Genomic DNA, 19,349 nt, shown 5'->3' on the forward strand with positions numbered 1-19,349 from the left:
GTTCACCAGTACTTTTAGTGTAAATGACACATATCACATGTGTGTCGACTATAGAGCACTAAATAGGATCACTATTAAAAAATTATTTCTCGTGCCGTGGGTAGAGGATCTATTTGATAAGTTACAAGTTTTGTCCTGACAAATGCTCCAGCCGCATTCAAACTCAAGATGGACAAAAATCTTCTGGCCACTCAAATTCTCTTGAGGAGTACAAGTGACACCTCCATGTCATAAAATCTAATATCTAACCAACCCAAATGATTTTCTCATATTAAACTGATCATTTAATGTGGGAGAATAAACAGGGGCCAAGGGTTAAGATATCGACATGTGCTTATAGATCACATGGCCCATGGTAAAGGGGCCCATATGAGAGATGGTCTATCAAAGATAAATACTAACCAATGGAGCATAAAGACCTTAGGCTTAGCTTCATTGAAGACCTCCAATAGTTAGTGTAAAAGTCCTTTGACCTTAGGTAAGCTAGGGCTGTGCTTGAGGTGGGGACCCGGCCCAAGCTTAAGATGCTTGAGGTGCTTGATGACTGAGATGCTTGAGGTGCTTGCCATGCTAGGGTTGTAATTGAGGTAGAAACCAGACCCAATCTTGAGGGGCTTAAGGGACAGGCTTGTGGTGGTAACTGGGTCCAAAGTTGAGTGGCTTGAGGTGTGCAAAAATCAACACTAATTCCTACAAGGAGGGGGTGAGCCCTACAAGAGGTGGATGAGAAAGAACACACACACACATACACACTCACACAAGGCATGATTGATACAAAGAAAGCAAAAGGGACCCTTGTCAAGTTCCTCCTTATGTCGTCCTCATGGTGTGCCTGAAGCCTATTGGGTGGCCACCCAAGGGGTCCAATGATAATCTAGAAGATTTAATTAATTGTCTTAGCATTTGTCAAGTCCTTTCTCTCAAAGGGGAAAGGGGGACACTTGTCCCAAGACTAGTATGCCTGCTTGGTAAGACTCCTGCTTGTGATTGGCGAGGCCTGAGGGGTCCAATGAGCTTCAAGCATGAGCTACAAGGGGGGGTGGACCAAAGCAAGTAGGGGGCATGCTTGAGGGGTATACTCCCCCCCCCCCCCCCCCCCCCCCCCCCCCCCCACACACACACACACACACACACACACAACCTCATTGTGTGAAGTGCAAAGTGCAAGAGCTCCCTCTCCTTCTCGAAGCAAGTAGAGAGGTTGAGAGCCTACACGAACACTCTTGGCTATTGAAAATCCAACCAAGAGCCATGCTTCAATGCTCAAGCTTGCCATCTTCTCCATCTTCATGGCTATGATATTATGTATGCTAGCAAGAAGAGTGATGATAAGTGAGGAACTAATTATTTCTCCTATGAAATGTTTCCTCTTCCTCTTCCCTACCCTCATTCCCTGCTAGCTCTCTCCACCTTCGAAGGTGTTTGAGGTCTTGGGATAGTTAATGCTTTCCTCAAAGTTTATTTCATGCTCGTGATGCATGAAGCTTTCCATCTTCATTGCATCACCTAGGTCACACGGAACACAAAGATTGTATTGTAACAAGTCTCTCTTGATGGGAGAAATCATAATACAAATGCCTATTGGAGGGGGGCCGCCTAATGTAGGAAGGCCGGCTCCACATAAATCCGGTTCTCAATTGTTGTCATGTTCTCTAAATTCTCTCTCTATTGTTCATTCCAAGTTAGCTAAATGTTATGTTTATGTTGCTTTCATCAATTATGTGCACCCTCTATGCTCACAAAGTACTTTCACAAAACTACAGTCTCTAATTTCTGCTACTCTCAAGTTAATAGGCCAATTCCATTACATTGGTATTAGAGCATTTGGTTTCTCTTTTCTTACTTAAGAAGAGAGGTCCTTAAGTAGCCTATAAATGGTTGATTTTGTTAATTATATTAGGGTAAGTGGAAGTGGGATCTATTATCGGTTTTGTTGAGCCCACTATGTGGGATATGGTGCACACCACAAGAGCTTTGGAATTAATAATGGAGTCTTTTTAGACTTGCCTACAACTTAGCCATTATAGAGCCATAAGAAGTTCGAAAGGAGCTAGCCCTAGGCAACTCTGCTATGTTAGACCTACTCCACTACTCTCTATAATTAACCACTTCGAGCCGTGGGTGTAGGTACTTAAGAGACAATTTTCAAAGGCTAAGAGGAGTGGAAACTAAGGTTTTGAATTGCCAAAGCATACACTAAGTACGTACACAAATTTTGTTAACATGGTTGACAATAATCAAGAGAGTAGAATGAACATTGATAGCTTTGATTTTGCACATGAAGGTGCTAATGATGATGCCCCCATGTTTGTCAATTATCTCATTACTAGGTTGCAGCAAGCTATGGGGAACCCTGCTTTGCAAGCCAAAGTTACGCAACAACTTCACGCTTATGGGATTTCCCTTCCTCTCCAAGAGGAGAGAGAGCTTAGGATGCCTCTTGAAGAGACTCCCAAAACAAGGAATCCAAAGAGCAAGAAAGCAATGAAACTTTAAGTTCCTTTGAAGATGTGGCTCCATGAAGATGGCAGTCTAGACGATCGCCCACTCCTCCCAAGAGGAAAAGATCAACACATAGTCCTTCTCTTGTCATTCCGAAAGGGAAGAGAGGAAACAAAGGAAGAAAAGGGCTAGAAAGAGGTCACCCTCTCCCTCTTCTCCTTCTTCTTCACCTTCCTTCCTCTTTCGATGAAAGTTATGGCTATTCTCCTAGAGAATACAAGAGGGGAGGATATCGTAAATCATACCCTGCATGGCGAAGGTCACAAAAGCTAAAGAAGTTCAAGGAGGGAGGAAAGAGTATCTCTTTTCTCACCTATGATGGCACCTTTGGTGCTATCAAGCCTTCATCCAACAATTTGATGCTGCTTTTGGAGATGAGGGCTTCACGAAGTCCTCCAAGGTACAACATGTAGCTATGCACTCCTAGAAATCAGCTTGTCAATGGTGGGCTAGCCTTTGTGGCAATGGTGAAGCCGCAAAGACATGGAAAACTCTACGAGTTTCTATCATGAAGCAATTCCTTGCAAGCGATGCAAAGGACAAAGTGCTCACCAAATGGCGTAGCTTGAAGCTTCTCTCTCATGAGTTTATCCACAAATAGCAAAAGCAAAATTTTTGTGCAGGATTACCTAAAGAGATGGCCAAATACATCAACTCTCAACGGCCTGGTTCTATCACCGAAGTAATCCATCACACCATGGTTGCTTCATGCATCAATTTCCAACAAGGGACTAGACAGAATGTCAAGCCCATGGAAAACAAAGATAAAAATGATTCAAAGAGGAAAACCAACGCTCAAAATTCTTCCCAAAGCACTTCCAACAACAACAACAACAATCGGTCCAAGGAGAAGGGAGTTTACAAAGGAAAAAACAAACTCTCTCTTCAAGAACTTGAAGATTTTTGCAAGGACCGTAAGTGTTTCAAGTGTAGGGAGCAAGGATATGGATATCGTTCTTGCCCAAGAAGAATGCTCACAATGAGACTCCTAGGGCTTCCACCATCAAAGCTCCAAAAGAGGGTGCTCATTGCAAAGGATCATCACTTTCCTATGCTTGGAGAAAGGTAAGAGATCATGATCCCTTCATCTTGTTTGACGCTAGCTCTACTCACAGAGTTGGACACCAAGTTGGGCATTCAAGATTTTGAGATAGGAGATATTGTATGTTGTGGTTTGTCAACACAGAGAAAACTGAACCAAGTACTACCCTTAACCTAGCATAACTCAAGACTACATTCAGGTACAACACAGTGATACATAGAAGAGATATGATAGAGCAAGAATGTAACTCAGAATAGAACTCAAATTCACGCTATTCATCAAGAAAGGAACTACAACCTCAACCCATTACAGTCGCATCCATACAAGCGCAAAGTGAGCTTATGAGCCTGCTTCACCTGAATGTGGTTATAGCAATATCAATCTTAGAATACAACTAACTGTTTAATATCCAATTTACCACAATACAACTGACCATAATATGATAATCCGATCTATTACAATCCGACAAAGTATATGTGATTGACCAACAAACTACATCCAATTGACCAAATAACTAGCATGCTAGTGTGCCTATCAACACATGGCACGTCCCGGTGGTGGATTTCGTAGAAATGGGGGTGACAAGGGGAGGGAGAGGATGAGAGAGGGAATGTGTGTGTGTGTGTAAAATGTAAGAGAGAGAGAGAGTGTTCTGCTATTCTGCGCCCTTTGGGCTGGTTCGACACAAGAGAGAACAAGAGAGGTGAGAGAGACTGGGAGTGAGTGGTGAGAGGGGAAGGGGAAGGGTGAGAGGGAGGGTGTAAGTGTGTGTGGGGTGGGTGCTAAGAGAGAGAAAGAGAGATGCTTTTTTGCACCCTGCATGGGTGAGTGCCGACATCAGGACAAGAGAGAGGGAGAGCGGGCGTGCGTGAGGGAGAGAGAGAGGAGGTGAGCGGGTGAGGGAGAGGCTGAGGTGGCGGGGAGTGTGTGGGTGTGAATGAATGAGAGAGGGATATTTCTTGCATGGTGGGACTTGCTGGTTGACGAACAAAGGAGAGATATATACATATATATTCTTTTTATGCGCCTCTTGGGCTGGCTATAGAGAGAACAAGAGAAAGAGCCAAATAATAGATGAGAGAGAGAGAGAGAGAGAGAGAGAGAGAGAGAGAGAGAGAGAGAGAGAGAGAGAGAGAGAGAGAGAGAGAGAGAGAGAGAGAGAGAGAGAGAGAGAGGGGGGGAGAGAGAGAGTAGCTGAAGGAGTGGGGTGGCATTAATGGAGGGGAGAGAGGGGGTAGTAACAAAAAGAAAAAAACATGTTTTTTTGTTGTTTTATTTTATGATCCCTGAATGGGGGTTGGTTCTCGCGGCCTCGACTCCGAAGGTCGGCCATGATTAGCAGTTTTTGGTTGAGGTAGAGTGTGGTGTGGCTAACCCTATGTCAGCATATGAATGGCTAGATGATCATAAAGGGGATAGGAAAAAATCATGTTCTAGTAGAAAGAAGGTTTTCAAGTTGCAAAAAGCATGTGAGAAGCTGAGGGATGCATATGAGAATGAGTTTGAAGGGGATTCGAGTGATGATGACGATGATGTATGGAGCAGGGAGCCCGTAATCCATCAAGTAGGGATACCAAACATGGAGGATAACGAGGTGCAAAAGGAGGTTGGAAAAAAGACCGTAGAAGAGCCCCTAGATACCCCTAACCTACCACTAGAGTATACCCATGGAGTGGAAGAGGAAGATGCATTGCTTAAACTTATGTTGTTTGCATATGGAAAATGTTATTACCCTATTTGTGAGGAGAAGCATGTCATACATAACCATGATGTTTCTCATGTTATTCAAACCCCACTAGAAAAGGTGGATAGTGAGATGAATGCACTGGAGGAATTTTTGAAAATCAAATTTCCAAAAATCAGATTTGCTGAGGAGGAATTTCTAAAAACCATATTAGTTCAGAAGGAGTCTCCATCAAAAAGATCCCTACAGGTGAAAGTGTTGCAAAAAGGTGTTGAAGGAACATTGAAGCAGTTTACTGATGCTAATTCTGATGATCGGCAAATTCAAACAAAAAATTAGACCATTATGCCAGATGTTGCGAATGATCAAGCGAATCAAAATTTTGGTTTTGAATGTTTTGAAGGACGGATGTTGATGTCACGGGTCGATATCAAGCAAGGATATGCTTCAATTGAAGAGAATTGGAAGAAGCAGAGTGATTATTGTTCCAATCTAAACAGGGATGAATCAGAAAAATGTCTCACAGATTAGATTGAGCATGAACAATGTCAAGAGCAAGTCTTTCAAAAGTGTAAAACTGGTTTAACTGGTTTTGTGGAGCATGCAATGATGTTTGAAATGAAGAATGATGAAGTTTCAATGGATGTGCATTCTAAAATTGATGTGGGACAAGTTGTTCTCAATCTAAGCATACTTTTGTTGAGAGATGTGTGTTTTAAAGCTGATGAGATAGTAGACGTAGATTCTTACAGGATGGACTGTCAGATATGGATGGTGGACTATCAAAATTCAAATTTTTATTGTGCTATAGATTTTGGAGTTGCAAATTGGTCAAAGAAGAATACATTACAGGAATGTTCAGGTCTTAACGATTGGATTAGGTGGAATGTGCCTTTTTTACAGGAGGATGATTTGATTTTGAAAAATATGAAGGATGCTCTGATTTTGAAAATTTGGAGTTGGAAAAGTTTCAATGGAATGACAAAAAGTTCACGATGCAAAAAGGTAGCAATACATTAGATCCATAAAAATGGAAAGTCAATCAGTTGCAGCAATGGGTATCTCAGAAATCTATAGAGGAGCATTTTGTAAATAGAAAGACAGTGGATACTCAAAATTTTAAAGAGGATATTCAGGGTTTGGTGCCTATATTGCAAAAACCTGTTTTTCAAAATCAAATTCTTATGTTTAAGAGGTTGTAGAGGCTGATTCTACTAATGTTTACTTCATGGTCTTGGAGAATGGACATACTTGTTCTATTTTGTTTTCATAAGTTCATTTTCTATGAGCTCTCATGTGATATAATCCTTTGGGGAATGTTTGGGTGATGTTTAGTTTCTCTCTATGATGTATTTTGTGTAGCTTGGTTTAATTACCAGGCACTACACTTTACTTCATATGAAGATCCTAGCATTGAGTTTGTCACAGTGGAAAAAGACCACACTGTTTGTAGAAACCATGCTCTCTAAAACCTCACATTGTTGCTGCAAAGGATCCCTTGAGGTGCAACCTGCAACATGTGACAAGCCTTGATGAAACCTCTATCTCCTTTCCAAGTGATGTCCAGAGCTGCAATACGAGGGCCTCATGTTCAGAGTTGCTGCAACTCTCTCTCTCTCTCTCTCTCTCTCTCTCTCTCTCTCTCTCTCTCTCTCTCTCTCTCTCTCTCTCTCTCTCTCTCTCTCTCTCTCTCTCTCTCTCTCTGAGAGAGAAAAAATTTTACATACTAAAATGAGCTACTCATGTAAAGACAATGCACATATATTTCATTGGTACCACGACATAAACCAGGTACTAGAATGGACTATTAGTTTATATTAATATTTTACAATGCACATAATTACCACAAACTATCATCATTTGACCTTTTAATGGCAACAAAATTTCCATTGCTGTAGGTGCTAGATACCCCCCCTAAAAGGTTAGGCATCAATAGTTACTAGCTCAAAAGCTTTTCAACATGATGCTCTAGATGTGCGTCGTTATCCTACAGGCTTCCAGAAACAGCTACCCCCTTGAATCTAAACCTCTAGTCCACTCTCCACGGATGGGCTGGATTCCTCCATGTTGGACGATCGCTGATAGAAGCCCTCAATAATGGTCAAAATTATCGAATGTCTTATATATGACTAGTTCAGCCAACAGACACAATCCGGGCACCAGCTGTGACCAAGGGTAGGGTCTTGGTTGGCAAGGAAAAGTAAGCAAAGTGGGGCAGTACCTTGACCTTGGGCTGTCGCCAGCACACTCTCAAAGTTCTCCAATCCTACGGACAGTATCGCGCTTGGCATTTCTCTCTCGTCTCTTCTTCCCCGGGAAAAGAAGCTTTCCAGTGAGCAGCTCCACAAAAATGCATCCAATGCTCCATATGTCTATTGCAGTAGTGTACTGCAAATTAATCGATCGTCTTTGCATAGAAAGAACCACAAAGTTCTGGAGCATGATACCATCTTGTTGCAACATAGTCTGTCCAAAAAATGGCAGATGACAAGCTAGTCAAGGTGACTCCAGCTAATTCAAGACGACAAGCCAGTCACCTTGACAAGCCAGTCAAGGTGACTCCAGCTAATCCAAAATCAAATAATTTGAGCTTTCAATCAGAGTTATCCAAAACATTATTTTGCTTCAAATTGCGATGAATATTTCTAGTTGAATGAATAAATTTCAGGGCCCACAAAAGTTGGTACAAGAAGAACTGGAAATGCTCGTGTGAGGTCATCATTAGCTTTGATGACGTGGTAAATTTCAGCTTCTATTAGCTCAAAAACCACATGAATGTCTTTGAAATCACAGGGAGAACGGGGTAGCAGAATATGCTTAATTTGAACAATGTCAAGATATCGCAGGAATCGAAGGATTTTGATCTCTCTGAGTATTTGAATAGTATCAGAAACATGCTTGAATATATCATTTATCTTCTTAATGGAAACTTTCTCTCCAGTGTATGTGTCAATTGTTTTACACAAGCCTGTAGATGCCCATTCCAATGACTTCCAGGACTTGGTAGTGATTTGCTTCACCATATTCCGTAAGAAGTCCTTAACCTTCATAAGATTTATTCCAGAAAGGCTTGCAGGCTAGTTCATGCAGACGTTGTGGAAGTCCCCTCAAAGATTACTATGAGCTATGCGACTTGGACGGTATGAAGTAACCATGTTGTTGGATAATGCTCAAGTCATCCTAGGCCTCCAGCTCAACTGATGAACAAGCACAAAGCACAAATCTACAAAGATCTTATTGTGCATGCAAGTAAAATCTCACCTCCAAATTCTTGATCTGCTCAAAAGTTTTCAAAGTCCTCTGTAAACTCTAGTCTCTTCCTCTGATTGATTGACACACACAGATAATTCTGTTGATGACTAAAATCTCTCTCTTGGATCTGCCTTGCTAAGAAAACATATAATGTTTGTGGAGCTTCTGCAAGCCAAAATCCCTGTTTTCTTTGCTGAGGCGAGCCCAACTAATGAAAACCCAAATCCGTATGTTGCATACAAGGACCACAAAGGTAGAATGGATGAGAGATCAAGGATGGCACGCCACATGCGTGGCTGTGGCACAGTTGAAGGAGGCTCCTGTAGGAAGGGCCTCGGTTTCATCAAGGCTCACGGCTGTCCCCACCTTGGACCTCCACACACATAGTCAATGCGATCTCACTTTTATACGAAAAACCATTCTTTTGCCTCTCTCTCTCTCTCTCTCTCTCTCTCTCTCTAAACTAGACCACGGCTTTTTGTGTGGTTGCCTTTGCTTGAATCTCCAATTTTAGCCCTGGATTTCACCCTTTCTTTTGGTCCCTTCCAATGAAGTGATTCCAGGTGGCCTACTTCTCCTTCCAATGTTCTCCAAAATGCTATTACATAATCAAAATAAAGACACAGATGAGTCTCGGGTTAGAATCTCATGAAACTAGAAGCTGGGTTGTGGTACAACACACTCCCACAAGCAACTAAGGATAATTGGGAGCTCCTAAAAACTGCTTTTAAGAGGCATTTTGGGGGAGGTACCACTTCAGAGAAGCTGTGGGACAAGTTGAGAGACTTGAAGTAGGTGGGTATTTTAGAGTATGCCACCTATGTGTCCAGTTCGTGGATTTGTGGGAATGGTGGGTTGAGTCACTGGCAAGAGGAGAAGATGCACCCGATTTCCTAAAAAAGGACCGGTTCACACATGGCTTGTGGCTGCCGCTCAAGGAGAAGGTGAAGGGTAGATTCTCGGCTACGTATGAGCTAGCCATGGAGATTGCTTGCCTTAAGGACAAGAAGCTATAGATGCAAGCCAAAGAAACCGAGTCAACAGAAGAAGGATCATTGCATCAACCGCCAATTACGACAACCACCAGTCCACCACCACTGGCTCCTAGGGTAAGAAATGACGAACAAGATATGTTGGCCCACATTACTGATCAATTGCAAAATTTGTCTGTCCACTTGATACAACAACAAAGGAATCAAGAGAGAGATCAAGACTTGGGAAGGGCACAAGGACAAAACAAGGAGTATCACTGCTACAACTGTGGAGAAGATGGTCACGGTATGTACTATTTTCCTCAACCGCGACAACCCTATAATAGAGGAGGTAGGAGAAACCAATTGTCACCCCCTAGAGAGAGATCACCTCCACCCCAAGCACCATCTCCACCAACACAAATTTTATGTCCACCCCAGGTACCACCACAAGTACGACACCACCACCTGATCGCACTGTAAACATCATAAGCTTAGAGGAGAAAGGAAAAGTTGTAGTAGTGGATCCACCCAGAGTGAAGGAGAAAGACAAGGGTAAGGAGAAGGTAACCTTTGTAGAATCATTTAAAACCATGACTATCAAGAGAGCTAGGAGGGAGGAAACTGCACAAGCTGATGATGAGAGAAGCATGAAGGGAGAGACTAGCAAAAGGCCTTCAAGGCCACAACAAAAAATATAGGCATCACCGACTTTTAGTTAGGGGAGAGTTCTAGGCCCTATTATCTAACATGGATGTGGCAGAGCAAGGACCAAAGATTACATGGCCACAACTACTACATCTCGCACCAAAAGTAAGGTAGCAATGGTCTAAAATGGTAAGTACAAGGCGCTCCAAAGAAAAGGTAGCCGGAGCAATTTCAGGTTGCAACATGGTGACATCCTTCCAGTCGTCAACGTCAACATAAAGAGTAAGAGGGTTGGAAACACCTACATTGATGGTGGCGCACAAATCTGTGTGATGAGTGAAGCTATGATGCTTTGGCTAGGGTCGAGGTTGACCGGCCTTCTCCATGCAAGGCAAAGATGGCAACCAACACAAAAGTAAAATGTGCCGGGTGTAGTAAGTGCAGTGAAGGTAAAAACCTTCAACATTGAGGTAGACGTAGATATTTTTGTAATGCCAACTAAGTGGGAGGGCTATCCATTGATCTTGGGAAGGCCATGGTTGACGGCCATGAAGGCAAAAACAAGACTAGGGCACTAGACTTCCACGCATGACTGGTAACAAGGGGATAACAATCTACTATGACATGAGGACCGGCTAGCAGAAACAAATGGACCTAGAGACATCGGCATATGAAACCCAAAAATTATGATGGGTGGGGGTCATACAGGAAAAGACACTCCTTGCCGAGGTAAGGAAGCTACTAGAAGCAGGGTTTATTTATCCTGTGGCATTAGGAAAAGTTTGGACTCAAAAATAGGCTTTGTAAGAATTGTTGATGTGGCATAGCTTTCAAAAAGTGGGGATCAGTAAATTTTTTTGTAAATAAGATCCAAACTTGTCGGAGGTTGGATATTTAGAATCTACTCTTCAAATGCTATCTATTGATATATAGCATGCATGTATCGGACATTGCCTTCATGTAGATATAGAAAAAGGTGATTTTAGATTACCGCAACGGTAACAAAACCTAGCTGATTGAAAAAAAAAAGGCATAACTTTCATAGAAGTCATCCAAACTTTTCGGACCTTGGCTCTTTAGAATCCATTTTTCAAGAACTTTCCAATGATAGGTCATATCATGGGGTTCTAAGCAATATTTAGAGGGGTCTACCGGGTTGCTTTCTTTTGTACAACTTTGATGATGTGGCACTCTTAAAAGGCCCAAAAATGAGTTCAAAATTTTCCTAATGAAAACTCAGAGTGGGTGTCACCCATAGTGGTGACGCCTAAGAAGAATGGTAAGTGGAGGGTCTGCGTGGACTACAAACCACTAAATGCAGCCACAAAGAGGGACCATTTCCCTCTCCCTTTCTTGGATGCTACATAGTATGCTGGTTTTGAATGCTACACAGTGTGTAACGGGTATTCCGGCTATTTTCAAATACACATAGTCTTTGAAGATAAACTAAAAACCACTTTCATTACACCATGGGGTTGTTTTGCTTAAAGAGTAATGCCATTTGATCTCACAAATGCACCTACCACATTCTAGAGATATGTCACATATGTCTTTCAACTGTTCTTTGGAACATCCATAAGAGTGTTCATTGATGACTTTTGTATATATAGCTCTCACATCTCCCACTTAGAAAAGGTGACTGAGGGATTAGCAAGGCTGCAAAGCCTAGAAGGGCAGTTAAATGTAGACAAGTGCCACATTGGGGAAAGTAGAGTCATTCTTTTAGGACATGAAAGTTCAGCTAAAGTTATCAATGCCGATCCAAGTAAGGTGTCCGCAATCATTGCACTACCTTCACCAACAACCGCACGTCAACTAGTCTCTTTTCTACAAAAGTGAGGTACTTGAGTAGATTCATATATCTACTGTCACAACTTGTTCTACCACTACAACAACTCACACAACGATCGAATTTCACATGAGACGAGAAGAGCAAGCATCACTACAATAAGGTAAAGGAGGTTTTAGCCACCCTACCAACTATCTCACCACTTAATTGGGACGAAAAGCTCTATGTCATCTGAAGTGTGGGAGATGACTCCTTGGGGGCAGTACTAATCCAAAAGGACATGAAGACATCTTTCATGAGGCCCATCTACTTCTCCAGTCGCATGATGAGAGCGGCAGGAAAAGGTTTCACCCAGGCGAACACCTAGTCATGGCTCTTAGATTTGCAACTACAAAGTTTCGATCATATTTGTTGCATAGGCAATTTTTAATCTTAACCATGGATGAAATGTTTCCCTATGTGGTACAACACATGGATGTTTCTGCTAGAATTACTAAATGGCTGATTTGTTTGCAAGAGTTTGACTACACTGTACAGGTGGAAAGCATGACAAGGGCAAGCTTGGGGGGACTCATGACCTACCAGAACTTTGAGAAGAAGTTAAATCAATCTAAAGGGAAGGGAACTCAGCCACTTCTAAAGCCACCGGTGATAGAGAGAGCACACTTCTCTACTTTGATGGAGCCTATAAGCAAGCATCTGACAAAGTAGCTGCTGCAAGCATAGTGGTCTTTGCTGAAAATGTATCAAGGTATTTTCGCTTGGCCATTTGTTAGAATCACATTCTGACAATGAAGCCGAGTACGCAGCATTGACCAAGGGGTTACAATGGTGCGTCTCACAAGGGGTAAAGCGCCTTAATGTATTTGGGGATGTCTACCGTTTTGGTAAGGCAAGTAAATGGAGTATGGACATGCAAGAATCCTAGCTTAAGGACTCACTTACTTTGTTGGGTAAGTTTGAAGCAGTTCAATTACACAACATTCCAAGGGCTCAAAACCATGAAGCCAACGCCTTAGAAAGTGAAAGACTACAGGAAATGGTAGTTGGGGCTATAAAGCTAAAGCTCCCTCTATTTCAAGGTAGTGACGCCTTACCCAACATAACGCATTTCTTAAAAATAGGGGAATGTCCACCAGATCTGACAAAAGGGCAAAAGAAATGGCTTACTAGGAAGGCCAGAAGGTATCGACATATCAATGACGGTTTGTATTGTAAGGGTAAGGACCAAGTACTCAGGAAGGTCCCTCTCTCTAATGAAATTATGGGGGTAATTGCCAATTGTCATGATGGTGTTTGTGGTGATCACTTTGCCCTAGATATAACAAGTAGGAAAATCTTGTAGCAGCTGGTTTTGTATGGCCTAGCCTCAATTGTGATGTACACCACTGGTGTAAGACATGTCAGTTGTGTCAACGGGCTGGTACTAGATCACTCATGCCTGAACCACAAACACCTATCCTTTCATATTGGCCATTTGAAAAATGGGTATAGATGCCATAGGACCATTACCTAGGGCAAACTCAGGGAAGTTCTATATCATCATGGGAGTCGGCTACATGACTAGGTAGGCAAAAGCTATACCCACAACTACGATCACAATTGTGGAGGTAGCTAAGTTTGTTTATGAGCACATATGCTACAGGTTTGGCACACCATTAGAAATCATCTCTGATAGAGGACCAGATTTTAGAGCAGACTTGGTAGGAGAGTTAATGCAAAAACCAGGCATTACAAGGAGGCACTCCTCACCATATTACCCTCAATGTAATGGCCTAGTTGAAAAAGTGAATGGAATGATCTGTAAAATTAACACCAAGCAGGTTAACAATCATCCTGGGGATTGGGATAAGTATCTACTCCCAGCTTTGTGGGACTACCGAACCTCGTTCCGCACATCTTTGGGGTTCACCCCATATCATTTGGTATTTGGTAAGGAGGAAATCTTACCTATTGAGGTGCAACTAGCAAGTCTCAGAGTGATGGCAAGCCAGTTTCAATGACCCAACATGCATTTGAGAGATCACATCCTTGACTTGGAATGACTACAACTAGACAAAGAAGAAGCAATCAATCATTATGCAGCACAAGCAGAACACAGATGGCTTAGTTTCAATCAACATCTTTGACGTAAAGATTTAAAGAAGGGCATGTTGGTGCTCCGCTATGACAATCACTTTGACACATGCAAAGATAAGAAGTTCCTACTCCGATGGGAAGGCCCTTTCATCATCAAGAAGAAATATGCCAATGGGAGTTAGCAATTCATGGAAGCTGATGGTAAGCTTCATAAGATTAGAGTCAATGGATGGCGGCTTAAACCTTACTTTCTACGATTTGATCAAACTCCACCTATCGACATTCCTGATGAGGATACACCATCAACCTCCACCTCCAAGGACCATGACCAAACGAATGAGTTAGAGGCATAAATGTCCTAACCTTTAGGGGGAGGGCTAATGACATAGGGTTAGCAACACCCGAAAATTGCTGATCATGGCCGGCCTTTGGAGCCGAGGCCGCAGGAACCAACCCCATTCAGGGAGCATAAAATAAAACAACAAAAAAATCTGTTTTTTTCTTTTTGTTACTGCCACCTACCCACACCTCCCCTTGGCACCACCCCCTCTCTCCCCTCCATTATCGCCACTCCACTCCCTCAGCTACTCTCTCTCTCTCTCTCTCTCTCTCTCTCTCTCTCTCTCTCTCTCTCTCTCTCTCTCTCTCTCTCTCTCTCTCTCTCTCTCTCTCTCATCTATTATTTGGCTCTCTCTCTCGTTGTCTGTGTAGCTAGCCCAAGAGGGCGCATAAAAAATAATAATATAAAAAATATATATCTCCTTTGTTCGTCAAACAGCAAAGCCCGCCATGTAGGAACTCTCCCTCTCTCATTCATTCACACCCACACACTCCCCGCCACCTCAGCCTCTCCCTCACTCGCTCACATCCTGTCTCTCTCCCTCATGCACGCATGCTCTCCCTCTCTCCTGTCCTGATATCAGCACCGACCCGTGTAGGGTGCAAAAAAGCATCTCTCTCTCTCTCTCTCTCTCTCTCTCTCTCATAGCACCCACCACACACACACTTACACCCCTCCTCTCACCCTTCTCCTTCCCCTCTCTAATCACTCACTCCCGCTGTCTCTCACCTCTCTCGTTCTCTCCTGCGAACCAGCCCAAGGGGCGTAGAATAGCAGAACACTCTCTCTCTTACATTTTACACACACACACACACTCCCTCTCTCATCCTCTCCCTCCCCCTCTCACCCCCACCTCACGCACGCTCTCTCTCCCTCTCTCGTTCTCTGTAGTTGGCAAGCTGGCAAGCCAGGAAGAAAATAAAAAAATAATCTTATTCATCTAGTTTCCACACACACATTGGCATACATACACACGCACACACACTCTCTATCGCTCTCTCCATCTCTCTCTTCCATTAAAAAATCTCTCGCTCTCTTTCCATACACATACACACACAATCACATGCTTTGTGCACACACAACAGCACGTACACGCATAAAACACACCCACTTACATACTCTGTCATAATTATCAATATCTAATTCTCCTAAATGATTGTATCATATTAAACTGATCATTTAATGTGGGGAAGTGCCAGGGGAGAAAAAGCTAGAATATTGGTTAAGCTAGCAGACTGGCCACTGTAGGGATCCAAAGGAGGGAAAATAGGGATCCAAAAGGGGGGCCATCTGCAAAAGAGCCATGTGCAACAATGGGCTAAAAAGACCCTAGGGTTCAGCCCATTAAGACTTCCAAAATGCTAAGGTTCCAAAATTCAAAGGTTGTGTCCAAAGGTCAACCATAGGGGGAATTGGATGCTTTGTGTGTGTCCCAAAAGTCTTTACACATCCCTACATAGGAGGGGGCGAGCCTTTCTTGTAGGGGATGAGAGAGAAAGCCACACACACACACACACACACACACACACACACACACACACACACACACACACACACACACACACACACACACAGGCTCCCTTTACACAAAGGGAATGAGGGACACATGTCAGCTCCCTAGGCCAGATGCCCACAAGGTGTACCCAATTCCTATTGGATGGCCTTGGAGGTGGACCAATGAGAATTAGGCTAGAGTAAATCTAGTTTAATTAATTTAAAATCACTTAATAAAAGAACCAATGAGAATCAAGTCTCCTAGATGACTATTGGACAGTCTCCCAAGGGGTCCAATGAGCATTCAGCCGCCCAATGGCTTGACTGATTCCTATTGGCCAGGAGGCAAAAGGGGTCCAATGAGAGTTTAGTTGAATAATTAAATTACCTAAAGCTCTCACAAAAGGGGAAAGGGGGACACATGTCAGAAGGCTATCACTTATGCTGCTTAATAATCATTGGCTTGACTTGGGGAAGTCCAATGGGGAGATAGCAAGAGCAAATAGCAAGAGGGCTCGCCCAAGAGAGAGAGAGGGGGCTGATTTTTGCAAGGCATTATCACACACACACTCACACACAGTCTAGGTGTAAAGAAAAGAAGACTATCTCTTCCCAAGCTTTAATGGAGAGCTCATCACCTACTCCAAGATTGTGAGATAGAAGCCTACATCGACACACTCTTGGCATGTGGATGCAAATCCAACCAAGATCCAAGCTTCAATGCATGCTCATCTCCTCTACCAAGCTAATTACTAAGCTAAGCTATGCTAATATGAGTGATTATGTGAGGAGATGTACATCTTTCTCGTAAGATACTCCTTCTTCCTCTCAATCTACTCTCATACCCTGCTAGCTCTCACCATCTTCGAAGGTGTGTGAGGTCTTGGGTCTGAGACCAGGGATAATTGATGTTGTGTTTGCTAAGTGTTTTGCTTAGTGCATGAAGCTTTCATCTTCATTGCACTAGCTAGTCTTGAAGGAACACAAAGAATTGTATTGTACAATGTCTCTCTTGATGGGAGAAACCATAATACAAAGCCTTGTGGAGGGGGGACCGGCTCCATGCAAATCCGGTCCTCAACTGTTGTCAATAGCTTAATTTCTCTCTCTTTTGAAAGTATTGTTGATGCTATCTAACTAGGTGTTATGCTTTTTGTTGCTCTCACCACCCAAGCACTCTTGTAATTCTCATTAGGAATCTATTCTAATGAAATGCCCACTATGTTCATGTTAATTTCCGCTACACACAAGTTTTTAGGCCATTAAATGTTACATACTCACACACACGCTGATACTCGCACACACACATTCAAACAATCATATGCATGCCATATACATGCACAATAAGAAACAAACGAAGGAACTCGACATTGACGAAGAAGACGACCAAAAGCACGTAGAAGCGACCACAGTTCAAACAAAGACACCGAAGGCATACCCCGGCTGGCCCCGAAAATTGATGAATGCGTAGCATCTCAACATCAGCAAAACACCAGTTTTGGCAGCATTAACCTCACACCAGCTACCCAAACCATCAACAACACCCATTGTAAACTCCCCGATCTCCACTCTTCTCTAATAACCTAGCCAACAGCTAGTGAATTGCAAAAAAACTCACCACCCTTCTCTCTATCTCTACCTTCTCTCCCTCTCTACCTCTCACTAGAGAGGTATCTAGACCCTCTACAGTGACCAATGGGTATTTGCAAGGTCCATTAGGTAAGAACCACCTCTCAGGCCTATATAAAGAGGCCTCCACTAATCACAAGGGGGAGAGAACACACGGGAGGCACCACCCAGGCTCCATGCCCTCTACATTCCATACACCACTAAGCACATAATGCACCTCACAAGCTAGGGAGATCACGGTGTCATGTGTGTTGCAAGCATGGGCGTTCTAACATTGGCAACATCACCACCACCACCAATCTCCACCCACACCGTGGTTGATTCATTAGTCATGGCCACTCCATGCATGTAAGGCACTCATTATCACCTCGCAAGGCAGCATGGCCACACTAGGATTGAGTGCACTGACACACCAGGCTACCCCGGGCCACTCTCGATGCTAGTGATCAATGTCATCGGCGACTGTAGCATCTTGGTGTTTTCCCTCATCTAACCTTCCGCTAACGTGCTAACACTGCTAACTCAAAAGATTACCATGCACCATATGGCACTCGCATTCCATCATGTATCCCCAGTTTCAAGAGCATGGTTGGTACCAGCCAAGATCACCATTGTTAGAAGCTGGACACACCCCACGACATCTAACTACTCGGCGGACTATTATTTTTTGTAATTATTCATTCGTTAAAGAAAACCCGATTTTTCACCTTGTAAATATTGGAACTTACAGAAGTTTCCAGCTTGTATCCCAGTTTTGATAGTTAGATGGAGTAGATGGATAATTTTGGAACTTTAGGGTTTGAGAAATTGTAAGGTATATATACCACTTTTTGACCTTAATGAAAAAAAACCCCCTTTTGTCATTTTAAACAAGTTTGAAGTCTGTGAGTGAGCGTACTCTGTACGTGAGAGAGAGAGTGAGCTTTTTCTTGACGCTACGTGTGCTACGATGGTCAGAATCGAGTACGGAGAAGTGCAACGTGTTGCCCCCGACTAGAGCTACAAGCCGATACCAACATTGCGCGTGTACGGTCCGGATTTGGGAGCTCCTTCTACGAGCTTCGTCGGTTGTTTGGGTGAGCATATGTTATCCGATTTCGCATTGCAGCATATCCACGCGTTCACATTGAGTAGAGCTACACATTAGGCACTTCAGATTTCAAAAACGAAGATCTACAGATTTCGGCCAGACATCCTACGTGTTTCTGCACCGGGTGTTTTGGGCCATGACTTTGGTTCATAGACCTTAAGGAGAGTGGCCTATAGGTATTAGTAGGGTCTCCTTTAAGTTCTGTGGTGTTTCGAAAGTGTTTGATGGGTGTTCGGCTCTAGCAAGCGTTGTAGGAAGATTCCTCTTTTGCACTTTTGAAGACTATGACTTAGACAATCAGTAGGGACCTCTGTAGGAATTAGTTAGGAGTCGATCGAGCGTAGGTTGACACCTTATGCTTGCTTCCACGTGCCTGCGGGTCGAGCTTTGTCCTTAGCTGACATTACTTGTTAGGTGAGTTCTCGTTGTACTGACGTCCGTCGCGGCGTACCCGTCCAACATTGGCGCCGCTGCCGGGGACGAAAACCTTAGGTAGGTGACCGTCCAACATTGGCGCCGCTGCCGGGGACGAAAACCTTAGGTAGGTGACCGAGACTAATCCTTGAGGATTGGGATTTTTGGCTTGCCAAGAGTCTCGCTTTACATTTAGATAGGATTAGAGGGTGGAGGACTCTCTAGGTCTTAGAGGGAGTCTAGGAAGCGTGTGTCTGGCCTAGATCCTTCAACTTAGGTAGAGGAGGTAGACTTAGGTAGTAGTCGAGTTCTAGAGTAGGAGTTGGAGTGGTAGAAGCGTTGGAGGAGAGCTTGAGAGTCCGGAGAGGCCAAAAAGCAACCAAAAACACCATTATCACCATTCCTTCATGATAGG

The 19,349-nt window shown here is 43.3% G+C and overlaps 2 pseudogenes; one reads left to right on the forward strand and one right to left on the reverse strand.

Annotated features, from left to right (window-relative positions):
• Nucleotides 1-5,123: 5,123 nt before the first annotated feature.
• On the forward strand, nt 5,124-6,248 carry LOC147433701 (uncharacterized; annotated as a pseudogene).
• Nucleotides 6,249-7,478: 1,230 nt separating this feature from the next.
• Nucleotides 7,479-10,046, reverse strand: LOC147433702 (mitogen-activated protein kinase 15 pseudogene; annotated as a pseudogene).
• Nucleotides 10,047-19,349: the final 9,303 nt, after the last annotated feature.

Source organism: Adiantum capillus-veneris, chromosome 19, assembly GCF_014529385.1.
Source record: "Adiantum capillus-veneris isolate H3 chromosome 19, ASM1452938v2, whole genome shotgun sequence".
Taxonomy (NCBI): Eukaryota; Viridiplantae; Streptophyta; class Polypodiopsida; order Polypodiales; family Pteridaceae; genus Adiantum; species Adiantum capillus-veneris.